At 47.5% G+C, this 18,017-nt stretch overlaps 1 pseudogene; it reads left to right on the top strand.

Annotated features, from left to right (window-relative positions):
* The window catches only part of LOC118934084 (small G protein signaling modulator 1-like), a 126,107-nt pseudogene that overhangs the window by 48,167 nt on the left and 59,923 nt on the right, over positions 1-18,017 (top strand).

Genomic DNA, 18,017 nt, shown 5'->3' with positions numbered 1-18,017 from the left:
TGTGGAGTTGGGGGAAGAGCCAAGCCTTGAGTTCAGGTTGTGCCCCTGCCATTTCGTAGCTGCATGAACTCGCTGGCTTCAGGATCCTTGGGTGCCAAACAGCGAGGGCATCGCCTACCACGCGGTGCTGTGTGCTCTCACCGCCGGCCGACTGACAGTGCTTATGGAGGGACCGGGCACAGTGCTTGGCTCTCCCAGTTAAGAGTGGGGTAGAACTCAGTCACAGGGCAGTTTGCTGCCCTGTGTGTTCACACCTGAGCTGGTAGCGCCCTCAGCGCGGGATCTCGCTCTCCCTGGGCAAGCCCTCTGTGGGGAGGCCAGAGACAGTGTGGTGGACTGGAAAGGCGCATTGCCTGGGGTCCAGACGGATGAGCCCTTGAGTGGGAGTCGGGGAGGCTGGGTCGTGGCCGGCTGTTCCACCGTCCAGAGGTGAGCAGCGGGTCTTGCCTCTGGGTCCGGTTGCTCACTGGTCCCATGGAGGTAAGGCCTCAGCCTGAGGAGGGCAGACCCCCTCCCACTTGGCAGCTCTTGAGTCCTGGGCTGAGGTGGCAAAGCGTGCCGAACTCCATGGGAGGTGGTGGATTTTTCTTTAAGTAGTACCAGAAGGTGGGAGATAAGTAGATTCTTGTGCTTTTTCTTTTCAAAATCTTGAAAGAACTCAGATTCCTAGTGTTTATAAAGCATGGTAACTGGCCCTTTGGCAGTATATCCCCATTGAAAAAGCAGATGACAGAAGTCCTGTGAGTTTAAGAAACTTCGTGACACTTGGGACATTGAATGAATTCACCTTAAGTTAGTATTATTTAGTGAATTATGTTTAGTTAGTGAGTTAAAATTATAGCAATTACCATTTATTTATTTTTCTTTTTTCCTATTTTAAAACAAGAAGTAAAAGACATCTTTACAGCTACCATTTGTTTATTAAATACTGCTCTAAATTGCTTTATCTCATTAAATCCACAAAGCAGTCTCCCTATAGAGTAGGTACAGATAGCACACCTTACTGATGAGGAAACTGAAGCTCTGAGAGGTTAAGAGACTGGACCAAGTTCGCACAGCTGAGAAGCAGCCTAGCAGGGTATGTGGACCGGCTCCATCATTTCGAGTTGTATAATAACTTGCTAACAGAACTAGATAGGACAATAAATAAATATGTAAATAGAGATTGAAAAGGGAAAGAGCGGCTAATAAATGGATTTTTTGGTCTAAGTGTTTGGGAAGTTTGGGTTGAGTACAGCTTCAGGTACAACTATAGCCTGGGGTTCGGGGTTCTGGTGGTATCTTCAGGATCCTGTCTCTCTCCATCCCTCTGTGCTGCTTTTCTGTGTTGACTTGGCTCTGCCTCTTCTGTGGGGAGGTGGAGTGTTGCCCAGCCACTCTCCGGGCACACAATCTGCCACCTTGGCATCAACAGACAAAGAACTTCCCTTCCCCGTGGTTCTAGCAGAAGTCTTAGGTTTAGGCCTCACTGGACCGGCCTGAGTCACATGCTCCTTTTGCGCCAATCCCTGTGGGATGGGCGTTCCGATTGGTGACGCCTTGGGGGTAAGGTAGGGAGTCAGCCTTGTGAGAGTAAGGCAGGGTTCCCAGAGGAGAGTCAAGGTGAAATGACCGGACAGGGAGATGGAAAGCAGGCAGACAAGCCACAGACGTCCACTCAGCACAGTGAGGGAGCTTAGCCCCTAACAGTGGAAGTGTCCACTCTTCTGCTACATGCCTGGCTGTGATCCCAAATGCTGCCTTGGAACAGGTGTCTGCCGGATTAGAGATTTCTGCTCTGGAGGTGGGCAAGACCCTGATACTGTACAAACACTTTGTACTTGCTGTGTAAAGTATCCTCATCTATATCCATGGTACCTCTTAAGGGTCCACAAGCCAAATACCCAAACATTTTCAGAACCACCCTGCAAGACTCTGGGATACAAAGATGAATACAGTCGGTATCCCATCCTTGGTGTGCTCAGAATTGAAATGGGGCATCCTAATTTCTAACCCAGTGAACTCACTATTAATAATAATAATCACTAATAATAACATAATTGACATTTATTGGTCACCTACCACAACTTTGCCATTCAATGTGAGCCACTAGTCACATGAGCTTATTATACATTTAAATTAAGTAAAATTAACTTGAATGAAAAATACTGCTCCTCAAGCACACTAGCCACATTTCAAGTGCTGAATAGTCACATGTGGCTAGTGATACCACACTGGACAACACAGGGATAGAGCATTTCCAGAAAGTTCTATTGTGTTCTAGACATTGTGCAACATGCTTTACATCCATTAACATATTTAATCTTAAGAAAACGACCCTCAGAGGGGTAGGTGCTATTTAATATCCCATTTTACCGGTGAGTAAATTGAAGCACAGGGGAGGTGAAATGACTTGTCCAGGGTCACACAGCTGGTAAGGGGTAGAGCCAGGATTCTAACCCAGCCCTTAGGCACCATATTCAGCTGCTTTTCCTTCTAAGGTTGGCCAGAGATGGTTCGTCCATTTCCCTGGTTCACCCTTGTGTGTGTGTTTTTTAGCAACTGCCTGGGGATTCCTGTTTCCTGCATCTGCTGAGGCCCCCAAACTTTGGGCAGCCTTCCAGAGGATCTAAGCATGCTCTAGAATCTGCATGTGCCTCCGTCATCCATGAGGCCTGGGATCTGTGGATACGGGGCATGTTGCCAGGGGATCTGCTGCGTGCACTGGTCAGAGCGCCTGGGAGAAAGCTGTCCTGTCTCTAGGCTGCAGGCTGGGAATGTGAAACATGGGGACCCTGTGCTCTGGGAATGGAGGGCAACCCAGGGATCATCATCATGGCTCCATCGTCTCCAGCAGCAGCTGTGCATGGGAGTGTTGGCTGGAAGCACCTTTTTGCCAAGGTGCCCCCAGGTAGATGCTCAAGAATCTGGCACTGGAGGAACTTCCTTGCCAGGGGTGTCAGAGGCACCTGTGCAGGGCAGCTATGGGAAGCCTGTTTGTGGGGAACCTATCCTCAGCCCTGGAACACCCTTCCCCCCGGGTCATGACAGGTTGGATGGTCCTCAGACTGTTAGGGTGCAATGCCTGGTGCCTATTTATAGCACGCCAGTAAACGATTAACTGGGGCCAGGCTAGCAGCAGCTGAATTAGAGGCATTAGCTTCTCTCCTGCAAGCCCAACAGGCATGTTTTAAGGCAGGTTAGAAGGGAGGAGCCGGTGGGGTGGGTTTTTCGGAACACTGGGCAGGCCCACCTGCCCAGTCCTTATCATCTAGGTCCCACCCCCCCTTCCTGCTCGCTCCTGTCACATAGATGGGGCTGCAGGAGGACACTCCTGTGGCTTGGCTTCCTTGCTTTATCTGCATGGGTTGAGGGGGCAGGATGCAAGTGTGTGGGTGGGAGAGTGGGGCCAGTCTGTTCCGCAAACTGCGTGGGAGTCCAGAAGAGGAAGCTTTCATCCATTTACCAGTGGTGGCTGAGCCGTCTGATACCTTCAGCCCTTCTCTGCGAAGTTCCCAAAGCCCTTTGCAGGCCACGACAGGCTGAGGGTGTGAAGGAACCCACCTGGAAGGAGGCCCTCAGGCTGTTCGCTGAGAGGTTGGGATCCCTGCTGACATCCTACATTATCAGCAGAGTGAGGAAAGGATGTTTCTCCTTTTCTTTTCTAATGGACTATTTTTTAGAACAATTTTTGTTTCATGGTAAAAAATGAGCAGAAAGTACAGATTTCCCATATCCCCCCTACCCCCACACATGTATAGGGTCCCCTACTATGGATACCCCCCACCAGAGTGGGACATTTGTTGGGATTGATGAACCTACATTGGCCTGTCATTATCACCCAACGCCCATGGTTTACATTAGGGTTCACCCTAGCTGGTTTATATCCAGTGGGTTTTGACAAATGCATGATGTCACGTACCCACCATCACAGTGTCGTGCAGAACGCTTTCTCTGCCCTAAAAACCCCCTGTGCTCTGACTATTCATTTCTCCCTCCCGGCCAGCCCCTGGTAGCCACTGATCTTTTCACCATCTCCATAATTTGGCCTTTTCTGGAATGTCATACAGTTGGAATCCTGCAGCATGTAGCCTTTTCAGGTTGGCCTCTTTGACTTCGTAATAAGCCCTTCGGGTGGGCTGTTTCCTTTCGTTACCACGAATCTCCTTCGGTAACCAACGTGCGGCAGAGAGAGGGCGCTGTGAGGAGCTGGGCATGCTGGGAGAGGTGAAGGGGAGCGAAGATCTGCTGGGGCGGAGGTAGAGCTGGGAGTTGCTGCTGGACCCTGGCTCTGGGAGCAGGGGGATGGCCGTGACCCCCAGCTGCCCTGGGCTGAGGGACCGGGTGTGTTGGTCACATCGTTGATGGGGTCCCTACGGCCACCTGGCACTCCAGAGCAGGAGACCTTGATTCAAATCCTGACCTCCTCACAGGTCACATGATCTTCGTCCTTTGTCCACTCCAGGTCAGGTGCCTCATTTGGGAAAATGGGAATTAGAGCAATAACATCTATAATTACACGGTTGCTGTGAATCTTTGGGTTCATGTATGTGAAGTGCCTCTGAGGCTTGTGGGAAGCACCTGTAGGTGTCTGTTGAATGCATGAATGAGCTACTGTGTGCCAGGCTTGGTGCAGGGCACGGCAGTCAAGGGTTTGAGCCCCCACTCTGCCATTTGAAAGCTATGTGCTCCTGGGCAAGCAACCTCACTGAGACTCAGTTTCCTTGCCTGTAAGATGGGGAGGGCAGTCTCACTTGAGCCTGAACATTAATGCCCTATGCAAGTGCCAAGCACACAGTAAATAATAAGTAGGTGCTGGTTGTTACTATGTAAAACAAATGTATAGGGTACTTACTATGTGGCTGCTATTGTGTTAAATGCTTTGGATGTGTTAACTTACTCCTGTGAAGCCAATACTAATATCATCCACCCGTTTTACTGATGGGAATGCTGAGGCCGAGAGAAGGGATCGTGTGTGTAAGAGCTGAACTCTGGAAGTTTGACTAGAGCCCAGTGCTCAGCTGTGCAGTGGGAATTTCTCTAGGAGCTTGGAGGAAGGGGGCCACGTCATCTTTGGGGGAATTTCAGGTGGGAGTGAGGAGAAGGGCACGTTCATGAGTCCCAGAGGATTGGGTGGTTGTTCCAGAGCTGGAGATGGAGGAAGGAATGGGTGGGAATTTTGGGTGCAGGGGACTCCACAAGCAAAGGCCAGGCTGTGGGAATCACGCGGACCCTCAGAAGGAATGGCGTGCGTGCTCAGAGCTTGGGGTATAGGAAGGGGAAGGGACAGGATTTGGCAGGAAAGGAAGGTAGGGCCACAGCATGGAGACAGTCCCAGCTTGCAGGGTGGCACCCCCTACCATCTGTTTGTGTCTGTGCTCTGAAACTTCCCCTAATTTCCCCCACCACCACCACCAGGCCTGTTCCAGCCACTCCGAGCTCTCGCCTCACCCATAACAAAATAAAAAATAAAAAGCTGCCAGCTATTTCCATGTAGTGCTTTTCCCTGCCACGTTCTCCTACATCTGTTCCTTCCTTTGAACTCAAAGGCGGCTCTGTGGGGGCAGTTACAGGGGGGAGTTTTTTTCCTCTGCTTTAGAGTTGGAGAAACTAAAGACTAGAGAGTTCATTTTCACTTGCACTTCAGATCTTGAGCATCAGCTCCTCCAGGAAGCCCTCCCTGACCTTCTCACGTACACCATCAGGTCCTATTTCTTTGTTATTTGTTCTTATAGAACCAAGTTCTTTTGCTGTGAAGACCTGACCCCACTTTGTCCTTACTTACCCATTTGTGAAATTTTAGTTAATGTCTTTCCAACTTGCTGGACTGTAACCTCCATGAGGACAGGGACTCTGTTTACCACGTGGTACCAGATACATGGAGGTGCTCAATTAATAAGTGACAGTTATAGTTTCTTTGATAAGTGCTGGAAAGGCAGGTGTCAGTGGGACATGGAAGAGGCCTTCTGCTTGGGGGATGGAGAGTCCAGGGAGGTTTCCAGGAGGAGGCAACAGTTGGGCTGAAGCCTTAAGTCTGAGCATGTATCCAGCTGGAGCATGCTGGGAAGGCACCTGGCAGAAGGCACACAGGAGCAAACGCAGGAGGTGAGCCCATGGCACTGCCGCTGGGGACCCGCGTCCAAGAGTGAGTGGTCCCAGGTGGGACTGGAGATGCTGGCCTGCCAGGGCATCTGCATCTTGTCCTCCACATCTAGGGAGCCTGCAGAGGGGACAGCATGGCACAGCCCATCCTCCCCTCACCCCTTCAGCCCCCATGGCTGGTGAGAGGTCTTTGTGCTACCCCGAAGGCCTCCGGACATCCTAATTTAACCGTCCTCTCCACTGTGAGTTACTTGCTGACATAAGAGTCAGGGTGCCTGGGCCTCATCTCATAAGGTGATGCTGGCTCAGCCTTACTCACCCACCTGCACTGCCAGGGGACAAGCTCCTAAACCCCAGGTGTGTGTGTGGGCCCTCTGAGTCAGTACTGCAACAGGCAGGTGACAGCTTGGATGATTTTTATTTAGGCCTAATACTGCCCCGCAAGCACTATGCTGCGTGCTTTAAAACCACGGGCTCCCTATGGGCCAATTCCAGCCTGTTTGTGTATGGCCCTTGGGCCAAGAATGGTTTTTACATTCTAAAAGGATTGTAAAAGCAAATGGGACTACATGATGGAGACTTTATGTGACCTGAAAATAGGTTTGACAGATTTAGCAAATAAAATTCAGATTGCCCAGTTGAATTCGAATTTCAGGAAAACAAGAAATAATCTTTTAGGATAAGTATGCTCCATGCAATATTTGGTACACACTTATCCTGAAAAAGATTCCATATTTATCTGAAATTTAGATTTCACTGGGGTTCCTATATTTTATTTGACAGTGCTACCCTGCCTCCCAAATGTGAATGATTTGCTGTCTGACTCCTTACAGAAAAGTTTGCCCACCCCAGCTGTAAACACATAGCAAGTGAGACCAGGTGTCAGAGGGACTTAAAGACACTGCCTGGAACCAAGCTTACGAGCATTAGCTTCTCGTATGAGCATTATGTCTATCATCAGGGTGATCAGCAAACATAGATTGTACGCCTACTGCTTGCTTGTCCAGGTTTTGTCTCAGACGTCAAGGTCTGTGTGGGAGAGAGACACCCTAAACAGATAAACCCACAGACGCATAAAGAAAGTCAGGCCGTGGTAAGTTCTAGGCATATGCATACAGCAGGGCAAAGGAGTAGAGAGTGACAGGCATGACGCTCTATTTTAGACAGGGTGATTCTGAGCAGGGGCCCCATCCTGAGTGCTGTGCATGGGTTGCTGATGGAATCCTCTTATAACAGCCCTAAGAGGTGGTGTATCATCCCCATTTCATGGACGAGGAAACTGAGGCCTGGGTCACCCAGCTGCTGGCAGTGTTGGAGTTTGACCTGGGCCTAGTGGCTCCCAAACTCCTGTTTTGCTCACTTCACTAGAGTGCCTTCCTTTATATGGTGCCAGCCATGTGCCAGGTCCTCTGAGGCCCTCTGCCTGTTATTTTCCATAATCCTTATGACAGCCTTGCACACTGGGCTATGTTATTCCTATACTGGGCCGAGAGGGGGTGAACACTGCATGCTGTGGAGAGGCACAGGGGAGTAGTGAGGTGATTTGGAACGTGGCAGGGTTCAAGGTGGACAGCAAGAGGGTACCAGGCTGTGGAGGGGCAGGGGGCAGGTGTGAGGAGGGAAGACAAAGCAGGCCCTGGAACCCCAGGAGTCCCCCTCCTGGCTTTGCAGATCGGCCCTGATTTCCTTGCCTGACTCCTTCTGGATATTAATCCTCCTTTTATGCTGTTTAAATATTTGCAAGTGGAGGGTGGGAGGGCGTGGCTGGTTTCTGAATGGCTGTAGGGTGGGGCCGGAGGTGGGCTGGGGCAGGTGAATAGAGCTGAAGGGACCTTAGCAATTGTCCATTCATCTAATGCTCTTGAACATCCACCGTGGGCCAGCAGTGAACTGGATAGTCACTGTCATCTCGAGAGTTGGTGCCACTTGTAGAATCCCAGTTATGTGCCAGATGCTGTCTCCATGGTCTCATTCAAGCTTCCCATGAATCCCCAGTGTGGCAGGGGTGCTGTTACCATCTACCCCATTTCACAGATGGGAAAACTTGTCCAGCATCATGCAGACAGTGAGAGGCCAAGGATTCGACTGCAAGTTATATTCCAGGCTCTTAGGTTCTCTCAACAACCACCTGACATCCTGTCCTTAGAGCTGATAAGCTGGGTGAAAGGAGTGAGCCTCCTGTCATTAGAGGAATATGAGGAGATGCTGGAGGATGCCTTAGAATGGATGCTGGAGAGGGATAAAAGCCTCCTGACCAGACTGACCTGTGCAGTCTCTCCGCCCCTGAAAAGCCCCTGTAGGATGTGTTTGGCAGAGTCACCTCCGGGCAGCCCAGGTCCCCTGACTCCTAGCTCGGGGCTGCTTTTGATCCTTAAGTGGGTGACACTGAGGAATCCCTTAGAGGTTTCTCGGCACCTCGGGATTTCAGGAGGGCTGGGGCTGGAGTCAGAGCTGTAGGTTAGACTGTCAGACACCTGGTTCAAGTCCTGGATGACCTTTGGGCAGATAGGATAAATTGAGCCTCAGTTTGACCATCTTTAAAATGGGGCTAATAATGCTCTTGCAAGGATTAAATAAGGTATTTTATTTACCAAGTGTACCAAGCATCTGGCACATAGTAGGTGCTGACTAAGCATTCTCTCTTGCTCTAAACTGAGCAATAACAAAAGCATTTTGTTCCAAGTGACCTCCAGCTTCTGCTGTAAGACAAAGTATTTGTTAGGACAAAGGCCCCAGGTCTGAATGCTGTGACCTCTGCATGACCTTGGGTGGGTTATCTAATTGCTGTGTGCCTCAGTTTTCCCATCTGTACAATGGGAATAATTTGGTGACCTACCTCCTTAGAGTTATTGTGCTTACAAACAGTACCCAGAGCACAGTGAGGACTCAAAAAAATGAGCAGTGACTTCAGCATCCTAAAACTCTGCACTTGCCCAGCCCACCTTTTCCCAGATGACAGCACCTTTAATCCTCACCACAGGACGCGAGGGGCTGTGATGGGACAGGAATACAGGTCTGCGTGGCTCCAAATTGCACCAGCCACTGCCTTGTGCTCCCTAAGTTGGGCATGATTCCTGGGCTGGAGCCTAGAAAATCACACAGACCACAAGGAGCCAGGATGCCACACTGCCACGGTCCCCAGACCACCGCGAGGTCCCTCAAATCTGTTGGCGTCCCAAGTGGACCAAATCAAAGCCTGTGTCTGGGAACCAGAGCGGGGGGAAGGTGGCTGAGCTGAACTTCAGAGGCCTTCCGGGGCTGCCTGACCATCTGTCCCTGCCCACAGGCCTGGTCAGACACTGGGAAGGGCCCCGCTCACAGGAGTGGGCAACAGCCTCTTTTAGGCCGTGCCCTCTTCTGCAAGGCTCTCGGTGAGCTTTGGGGGAAGCTCCCACCCTGCAGGCTTTTTAATTTAAGCTTCTGGCCTTGGACTGTCAGCTTGCTATTAAATTCTGGGAAAGTGGTCTAGCCCCTAGCTGGGAGCCTGCAGGGAGCACTCGCCCCAAGAGCTGGCCCAGACTGAGATTAGTCTGGGCTGCGACTCCCCATGGGCGAGGAGCAGTTCCCTTGGCCGGAGCTGCCAAGCAGACCCACCTGGTGGCACCAGCCTGGCTGGAGCAGGCTTGGTGAGTTAGAAAACCACTCCTGTGTGTTTCTCCCTCTCTCACACTCTCACTGCATCATACTTCTGACACCAGAGGTGTGGGTTTTCTACACACCAAGCCATTCTGTGACACCAGCTGGGTATCCTACAATTTAACTCAGTTCTGACACTGTCTACCTGGAGGTAGCTTCAGATCCCACAGGTTAAGGGCCTAGTCCCACAAGACTGCCCTCCACTTCAGATGCCAATTGCAATCTCATGTTGTCACCTATACTTTCCTGCCACCCGCTTCTTGGATTTGATAATATGCTAGGATGGCTCACAGAAAGCAGGGAGACACTTAGGTTTATCAGTTCATTATAAAAGGATATGGTAAAGCATACAGGTGAACATGCAGATGGAAGAGATGGGTAGGACAAGGGGCGTGGTGCTCCCGCGCCCTCACCAGGTGTGACCCCTCCCAGCACCTCCATGGTCAGCAACATGGAACTCTCCAAACTCCATCCTTTTGGGGTTTTTATGGAGGCCTCATCATGTAGGCGTGCTGTATCATCAGTTCAATCTCCAGCTCCTCTCCTCTTCCTTGAAGTCATGGGAGGGGGTCAGTCTGACTGTTCCTAGCTTCTAGTCATGGCTTGGTGTTTCTGGAGACCAGCCCCTATCCTTAAAATGCTATCTAGGAGCCCACCATGATTTTCTTCATTAGAACAAAAGATATTCCTATCACCCAGGAACTTAAAAGGAAATTAGGAGCTCTGTCAAGGAACCCAGTTCAGAAACCAATGTATGTGTTTTCTATTATTTCTCAGTAAGTGAACTACTGCCCAAGGGCCAAATCTGACCCTCCACTTGTTTTTGTAAATAAAGCTTTATTGTAATACCCACACCCTTAGATATTGCACATGGCTGCTCTGGTGCATTACAAGGGTGGAGTGGAAGAGTTGAGACAGAGACTAAATGGCCAGTAAAGCCAACAATACTCTCTAGACCTTTACAGAAAAATTTTGCAGACCCCTACCCTTGTACTTTGGGGTCTGAAGTCCTGCGTGCCAGGCCTGCCCCGGGAACTTCCTCTGTTCTGACTTGGAGAAATGTCTTAGTCCTTTGGGGGGGCTGTAACAAAACTATCACAGACTGAGTGGCTTAAACAAACATTTATTTCTCACAGTTCTGGAGGCTGGGAGGTCCAAGATCAAGATGTTGGCAGGTTGAGTGTCTGCTAGGAACCTACTTCCTGGTTCATAGATGCCGTCCTCTCCCTGTGACCTGTGTGGCAGAAGGGGACTCTCTGGTCCCCTTAGTAAGGACACTAATCCCATTGATGATGGCTTCACCCTCATGACCTAATTTTCTCCCAAAGGCTCCACCTCCTCATACGCTGACATTGGATGTTAGGATTTCAACATCTGAATTTGTGGGGGAACATAAATATTCAGTCTATTGCAAGGGTTGTCCCCCTGAGCCTCAGTTTCCTCCTCTGTAAATGGGGAGAGGTGATTTCTGTGTATGGTGTAAAGTGCAGGTCCAACTTCATTCATTTGCGTGTGAATATCCAGTTTTCCCAGCACCATTTGTGAAGGGATGCCTTTCCATTTATTTCTGTTGTTTTAAATTTCTCTCAGCAATGTATTGAGTTTTCACTATGCAAGTTTTTCACTTCGTTGGTTATGTTTATGCCTAAGTGTTTTCAATATACAAGTCCTGTCCCCACTGAATGATCTTGGCATCCTTGTTGAAATCATTTGACAGTATATGTGAGGGTTTCTTTCTGGGCTTTCTATTCTATTCCATTTGTTATATGTCTGCCTTTATGCCAGTACCACACTATTTTTCTTACTTTTTTGTAATAAGTTTTGAAGTCAGGAAGGATGACTTTGTTCTTCTTTTTCAAAATTGTTTTGCCTATTTTGGGTCCCTGAGATTCCATGTGAATTTTAGGGTAGATCTTGTTTCTGCAAACAAAACAAAACAAAACCACTGTTGGGATTTTGATAGGAATTACATTAAATCTATAGATTGTTTTGGGTTTTGTTAACATGTTAACTATATTAAGTCTTCCAATCTGTGAACAACATGGGATGCCTTTCCATTTATTTCTGTTGTTTTAAATTTCTCTCAGCAATGTATTGAGTTTTCAGTATACAAGTCTTTCACTTCATTGGTTATGTTTATGACTAAGTATTTTCAATATACAAGCCTTTCACCTCCTTGGTCAAGTTTATTCTGAAGTGTTGTATTCTTTTTGATGCTATTGCAAATGAAATTTTTTTAAATTTCCTTTTTGGATTATTCATTTTTAGTGTTTATAAATACAACTGATTTTTCTGTGTTGATTTTGTGTTTTGCCATTTTGCTGAGTTTGTTTATTAGTGCTAAGTTTTGTTTATGGAACCCTTAGGGTTTTCTATAGATAAGATCATGTCATCTGTGAACAGAGATACTTTTACTTATTCCTTTCTGATTTGTTTTTCTTTTTATTTCCTTTTCTTGCCTAATTTATCTAATCCTTTGTCTAACTAGAACTTTAAGTGCTATGTTAAATAAAAGAGTGGGCATCTTTGTTTTGTTCCTGATCTGAGAAGTTTTCAGTCTCTCACCATTGAATAAGATAGTAACTTGGGGTTTTTTCATATACTGGTCTTTATTATGGAGGTAATTGCCTTCTGTTCTTAATTTGGTGAGTGTTTTTATGATGAAAAGATGTTGAATTTTGTCATTATTTTTCTGCCTCAACTAAAATGATTATGTGGTGTTACTTTCTTCATTATGTTTATGTGGTATATTACATGGGTTGATTTTTGTCTGTTGAGCCATCCTTGCATGTTAGCAATAAATCCCACTTGGTCATGGTTACAGTCCTTTTGCTATGCTGCTGAATTCTGCTTGCTGGTGTTTTGTTGAGATTTTTGCATCAGTATTCCTTCTGTATAGTTTTTGTGTAAGGTTTTGTCTGGCTTTGGTTTCAAGGTGATGTTGGCCTCATGAAATGAGTTTGAAAGTATTCCCTTCTGTTCAATTTTTTTTTTAAGAGTTTGAGAAGGTTTGGTTAATTCTTAGGTGTTTGACAGAGTTCTCCAGTGAAGCCATCTGTCTGCTCTTGAGCTTTTCTTTTTGGGGACATTTTAGATTACTGATTCAGTCCCCTTGCTACCTATATGTCTGTTCAGATTTTGGTAGACTGCATGTTTTAGGAATTTATTTTATTCAGGATATCCAATTTATTGGCATGCAGCTGCTTATAGTATTCTCTTAAGAGCCTTTTTATTTCTATAGCATATGTTGGATTGTCGCCTGCAGTTCTGATTTTAGTTATTTGAGTCTTTATTCTTAGTCAGTCTAGTTAAAAGTTTGTCAATTTTTCTGATCCTTTTTGGAGAACAACTCTTGGTTTTGTTGATTTTTTTCTATTGTATTTGTTTTGTTTATCTCTGCTCTGATGTTTCCTTCTTTCTGCTAGCTTTGGTTTGTTTTTAGTTTAAAGAGTTCCTTAAGGTTATAAAGTCAGATTGTTGATTTGAGGTCTTTCTTCTTTTAACATAAGCATTTCCAGCTGCATGTTTCCCTCTTAGCACTGCTTTTGTTACATCCCATTGTTTTTAATATGTTGTGTTTTCATTTTCCTCAAGATATTTGCTAATTTTTCTTGTTATTTCTTCTTTGACCCATAGGTTGTTCAGAGTGTGTTAATTTCCACTATGCTGTTGATTTCTAGTTTTACTCCATTGTGATCAGAAAAGAAACTTTGTATGAATTTGGTCTTTTAAAATGTTATTAAGACTTGTTTTGTTTCCTAACATATGCTCTATCCTGAAGAATGTTCTGTGTGCACTTGAGAAAAATGTGTATTCCCCTGGTGTTGGGTGGAGGATTCTATGCAGTCTCTTGGGCCCAGGTGGTCTGTAATGCTGTAGTCCTGTTTCCTTGTTGATCTTCTGTCTGGTTTTTCTTTTGACTTAGCCTTTAACCAGATCCTTCTGGCCACGTTAAGATGAGCCTCTAGGAGGCAAATGCAGGTAGACAAGTGAGAGGTTACAGTGTCAATCCAAAACAGATGTGGCTCAGACCAGGGTCACTTGGACCAGAGAGGTACTGTTGGAGGGGATGTCGGTTTGGAGATGCAGGGAAGAGTACAAGGTGAGAAAGGAACGCATTAAAGTGAGAGTGTTAGGGAATGACAGCATAGAATAGTAAAGGAAGGTCATGAACAGCTGCTCAGCATAGGGTACCACCCCTGCTAACTCCTCAAGGCAGTGTTACCTGGCATCCAGTGTCTGCTTGGATCTGCATGGTGTGAGAACTGAGTCTCTACCACCCCAGAATTTTGGGAGCTGCAGAGCACTGGATGGAGTGAGATTATGTTCTGCAAACTTTCTATTGGTAAAGAAAGAAGACTTTCAGGCAGGCTACTAAAGAACATGACTTTACGTAAGCTGCAGTTCCCAGTCACCTAAGAGAAGGTAATTTGCAAGCCTAGATCTGAGCTCTGAGTAGCGCCTCCCTAGTTGGGACGGGGAGAGTGAAGGTTTGAGCTGAAATCTGCAGGATTAGAATGAAAAAGCAAAGTAACAAGGACACTTACACTGGAAAAGTGCAGAGACAAAACGTTGAGGTTGAACAGTGAGAAGTTTATTTAAAGCAAAAAGGAGCTCACCCGGATAAGGGGTGTATGTGGGCTGCTCCAGAGAAGAGGCGCTCCTAAAAGATTGGTAAAAAGTTAAAGGTATGCACTTAGACAGTGCAGATGACCTCAGAGAGAGGAACACCCTGTAAGGTTGAGGGTTCCCTCTTTTAAGGATTTTTCAGGAATGTGACAAAGGGCTGGGGTTGCAGACTTGTTAATTGGTCCCAGAATGTTAAAATGAACTTAACACAAGAAATTTACTGCTCTGATTTCTCCCTGAAATAAGGAAGTCTTGGTCTGGGAGCTTTCAAACAAGACTGCCTGCCCTGCCCCTGAGGTGGGCTGAGTTATTGTCTATTAGCCAAAGAGTATGTTAAGAATCTTACTTCTTAAATTCCTGAGTTTTAAAAGGCAATCTTATCTTTAAGATGGAATCTTTTTTGCTTTTACTGTTGTTTATGGCTGGGCTTGCTTGCCATATATTGCGCAGGTTGTAAATTACTTGATTAGGGGCTGGAGGAGAAAAAAACAGCATATAGGTTAAGTTAAAGAATAAGCTGGGGTTTTCAGGAGGCTAAAGTAAATCTTAAAATGGCATAATCTAAGTGACACAATAAAGACATGGACTATGCTTAGGTACCCTCCTTTATCTGGGGAATATTCAGACATTCTAGGCCTAGGTACTCCTGGCTTTTTGAGCTTTAACCGATTAATTCATTAACTCTGTGAGTCTTTCCTGGTTTTTTTTTTTAACTGGTTAACTTTTTGAGTGTCTTTTAGTGGGCTTCTGGCCTTATTCTCTTTCTAACCCGTTCATATCTATTTTCCTGCCCAGCAGTATTGGTGAAGGGGATGGGAAATGGACTTAGTATATTTTGATGGCAGACCCAGTGTACTTGGCTCACTCTTTGCAAGTTGCTATTTTCTAGGTAAAGGAATTTTTCCAAGGTCCTACAGCTTGTAAGCGGCTGAGCTAGGACTTGAACCAAGGCCTGTCTGGCCCCAAATTCTTAGCTCTTAGTTAACCACTGTGCTGCTCTGAAAACACTCCTGACCAGGGTGTCTGGAAACCCATGTCCTCCCCCCTCCACTGCCTCCCCGATAGTTCACTATCACCCACTACTTAGCCTGAACTCATGCCCCTCTGCCCCTCTTTTCCCCAACGACATCCAGGTCTGGGTACTTGGCAGCCTCCTCCTGTCAGGTTCTGACACTGGATTATAAACTAGCATCATTGTGTCCTGCCTCAGGGGAGCAAAGAGGAGGGAGGCAGGTACCTAGGAAGGGGGAGGGGTGGACAAATACTCTGAGACCGTATGGGCTTAATGGTATGTCACAGAGGAGCTCAGCCCCTGGAGTTCGACAGACCTGAATCTAAGCTTTGACTCTGCTGCCTACCAGCTGTGTGACCCTGGGCAGGTTATACCACCTCTCTGTGCCTCTGTCTGCTCCCTTCACAAGCTGCTCTGTTTACCCATGATTATGGTGGCAAAACATTTTTCAGCTAGAATATTCTACCAAAACAGAAGTTGATTATGATCCTTCAAGCCATTCATTCCTCAGGCAGAACATTATTGAGCACCTATGATATGCCCAAACCATAGCTGCAAAGCAAGGAGATACAGTGCTTATTACCCTAATGAGGTCCACAGCTCAGCAGGGAGCACAATGTGTGTGATGAATTCAGTATAAATCTGATGGGCATTATAAAAGCTGCTGCTATGTAAACCCAAGCAAGGGAATTTAACCTCCAGAGCAGGTGATGGTTCAGCCAGGACCAGAATACTGAGGTTTTAGGCAGATTGATGCATGCATGCAGCTAACACTTATTGCAGGCACACTGTGTGCCAGACTCTGTGCTCAGTACATCGTGTGCATTAACTTGTTTGGTTCACCTTGAGGCAGGTGCTATTCCTATACACCCTTTATTCAATGAGAGAGCTAAGGTTCAGAGAGGCGATGTAACTTGCCTAAGAAAACACAGCTAGTAGCTAGAAGGGCCACCGTATGGCAGCTGGAGCCAGGCTGGAAAAAACCATATGTGGGTAAAATTATAATATTCCAGAATCTCTTGCCTGGCTTTAGTGCATCTCCATATCAACATGGGTTCCTCAGGGGTGGAGAAGAGTAGTTCATCTCCATATCAAGGGGTAATTACCTGGGCGGCGAAGGCTTATTTGAAGGTTGGAGGGAGGTCTCCCTTGCTTCTGCCAGAGCAGGAAAGAGACAGCCCCAGGCTGCAGTTTGTAAGCAATAAATGGGTTTTAAACTTTACTTCTCCGTTTGACTGATTTTGGTTTTAGAGGTATTTTGCCCCAGGATTTCCTCTCCCCGGAGTTACACTGTAATAGCTGAAAGTCCAGCTGTGCTTCTTCCCAGCGGCATGGCCTTGGGTGGGCCAGGTTGCCTTCCTGAGCCTCAGTTTCCAGTTCCATAAATGGGGCCAATTCCATGGACTTGACTAGGTAGTTTTCAGACTTAGAAATGCTGTCAAAGTCCAGGTTGGAGATTGCTGAGCTCAGAGGTCAGCCGCTGTTCACAGGAAGGGTGCTGACTTGGGTGTGTGGGGCATGGGTGGTGTGCCAGCTCCGGGGTGGGCAGTGCCATGTGGTTTTCCAGAGAATGTGGCCAGGGATGCTCTGAGTTGAGTCTTCCTCTCCAGGAGGCAAGCAGAAGGAAGGAGGAGAGGGACATCAAGAGCTTGAGACCGTCCTCAGGTGGGGGCATTGATATGCTGGCCTGGCTGAGTCCGCAGGGGCCGCACGGTGCCCAGGAAGGGAGCAGAGGCCCACTGAGAGGGGTGGCCTAGGACTGTGCCCCGTCGTCCCATCACAGACCCGGTGTTGTAGACCTGGGACCTGCCTCTGAGTTGATCTCTTCTGGCCTCCTCAACTTCAAGGTGGGGAAACTGAGGCCCTAGAGAGGAGAAACTCTTTATGAAAAGCTGTACAGTGACTCTGGGCGGAGTGGGGCCCAGAACCTAGCAAAGCAGCAGGGTGTTCAGGGCCCCAGAGGTTCAGCCATGAGCAGAGGCACGGCTGCCCTTTCAGCGTTGTGTCCCTGTGCCTGGCACATCAGAGGTGCTCAAGAAAGCAGAAGTGCACACACAGCCTGGGGACCCACACTCAGGCTGGGACTTTGTCTGCTCTGGGCCAGCTCTACTTCCTGGGGCAAGTTGCTTCACTCACTGAGCCTCTGTTTGCCAACATAAGATCACAAGCCCAACTGGTAGGTGCCTGAGCAGAGATGTGAACTCGGATCCACCAGATTCCAGTGCTGACTTATCTCTCTACATCCTCCTGATTCTTTTATATGTCTGTTTCATGCATTCATTCATTTAGAAAATATTAATTGAGCCCCTACTGTGCACCAGGCACTATTCTAGTTCCCATGGATAAAGCAGTGGACAAGGAAAACGAGGTCCTGCCCCCTGAGAACTTATGTTCTAGAAGAGGGAAACAGACAGGAGCAGATAAACAGATGGGGTGGGACTAATGTAAATACACTCAAGGAACTATAATAGGGGGTGGAGGGAGCAGAGGGAGAGGGCTGCCTTAGGTAATGTGTCCGGGCAGGAGCTGACATTTCGTGTGACACCTGAGAAGACACCTGCCATGCAAAAAGCCTGAAAAGTGAATCCTTTAAAATGTGAAGCGTGGTACCGTCACAGGCCTCGGGCTTCCTGAAGATGCTGCGAGGAGGGTGTGGAAG

This window comes from Manis pentadactyla, chromosome 14 (assembly GCF_030020395.1).
Source record: "Manis pentadactyla isolate mManPen7 chromosome 14, mManPen7.hap1, whole genome shotgun sequence".
In the NCBI taxonomy this organism is placed as follows: domain Eukaryota; kingdom Metazoa; phylum Chordata; class Mammalia; order Pholidota; family Manidae; genus Manis; species Manis pentadactyla.
This window is presented reverse-complemented; position numbering and strand designations above follow the sequence as displayed.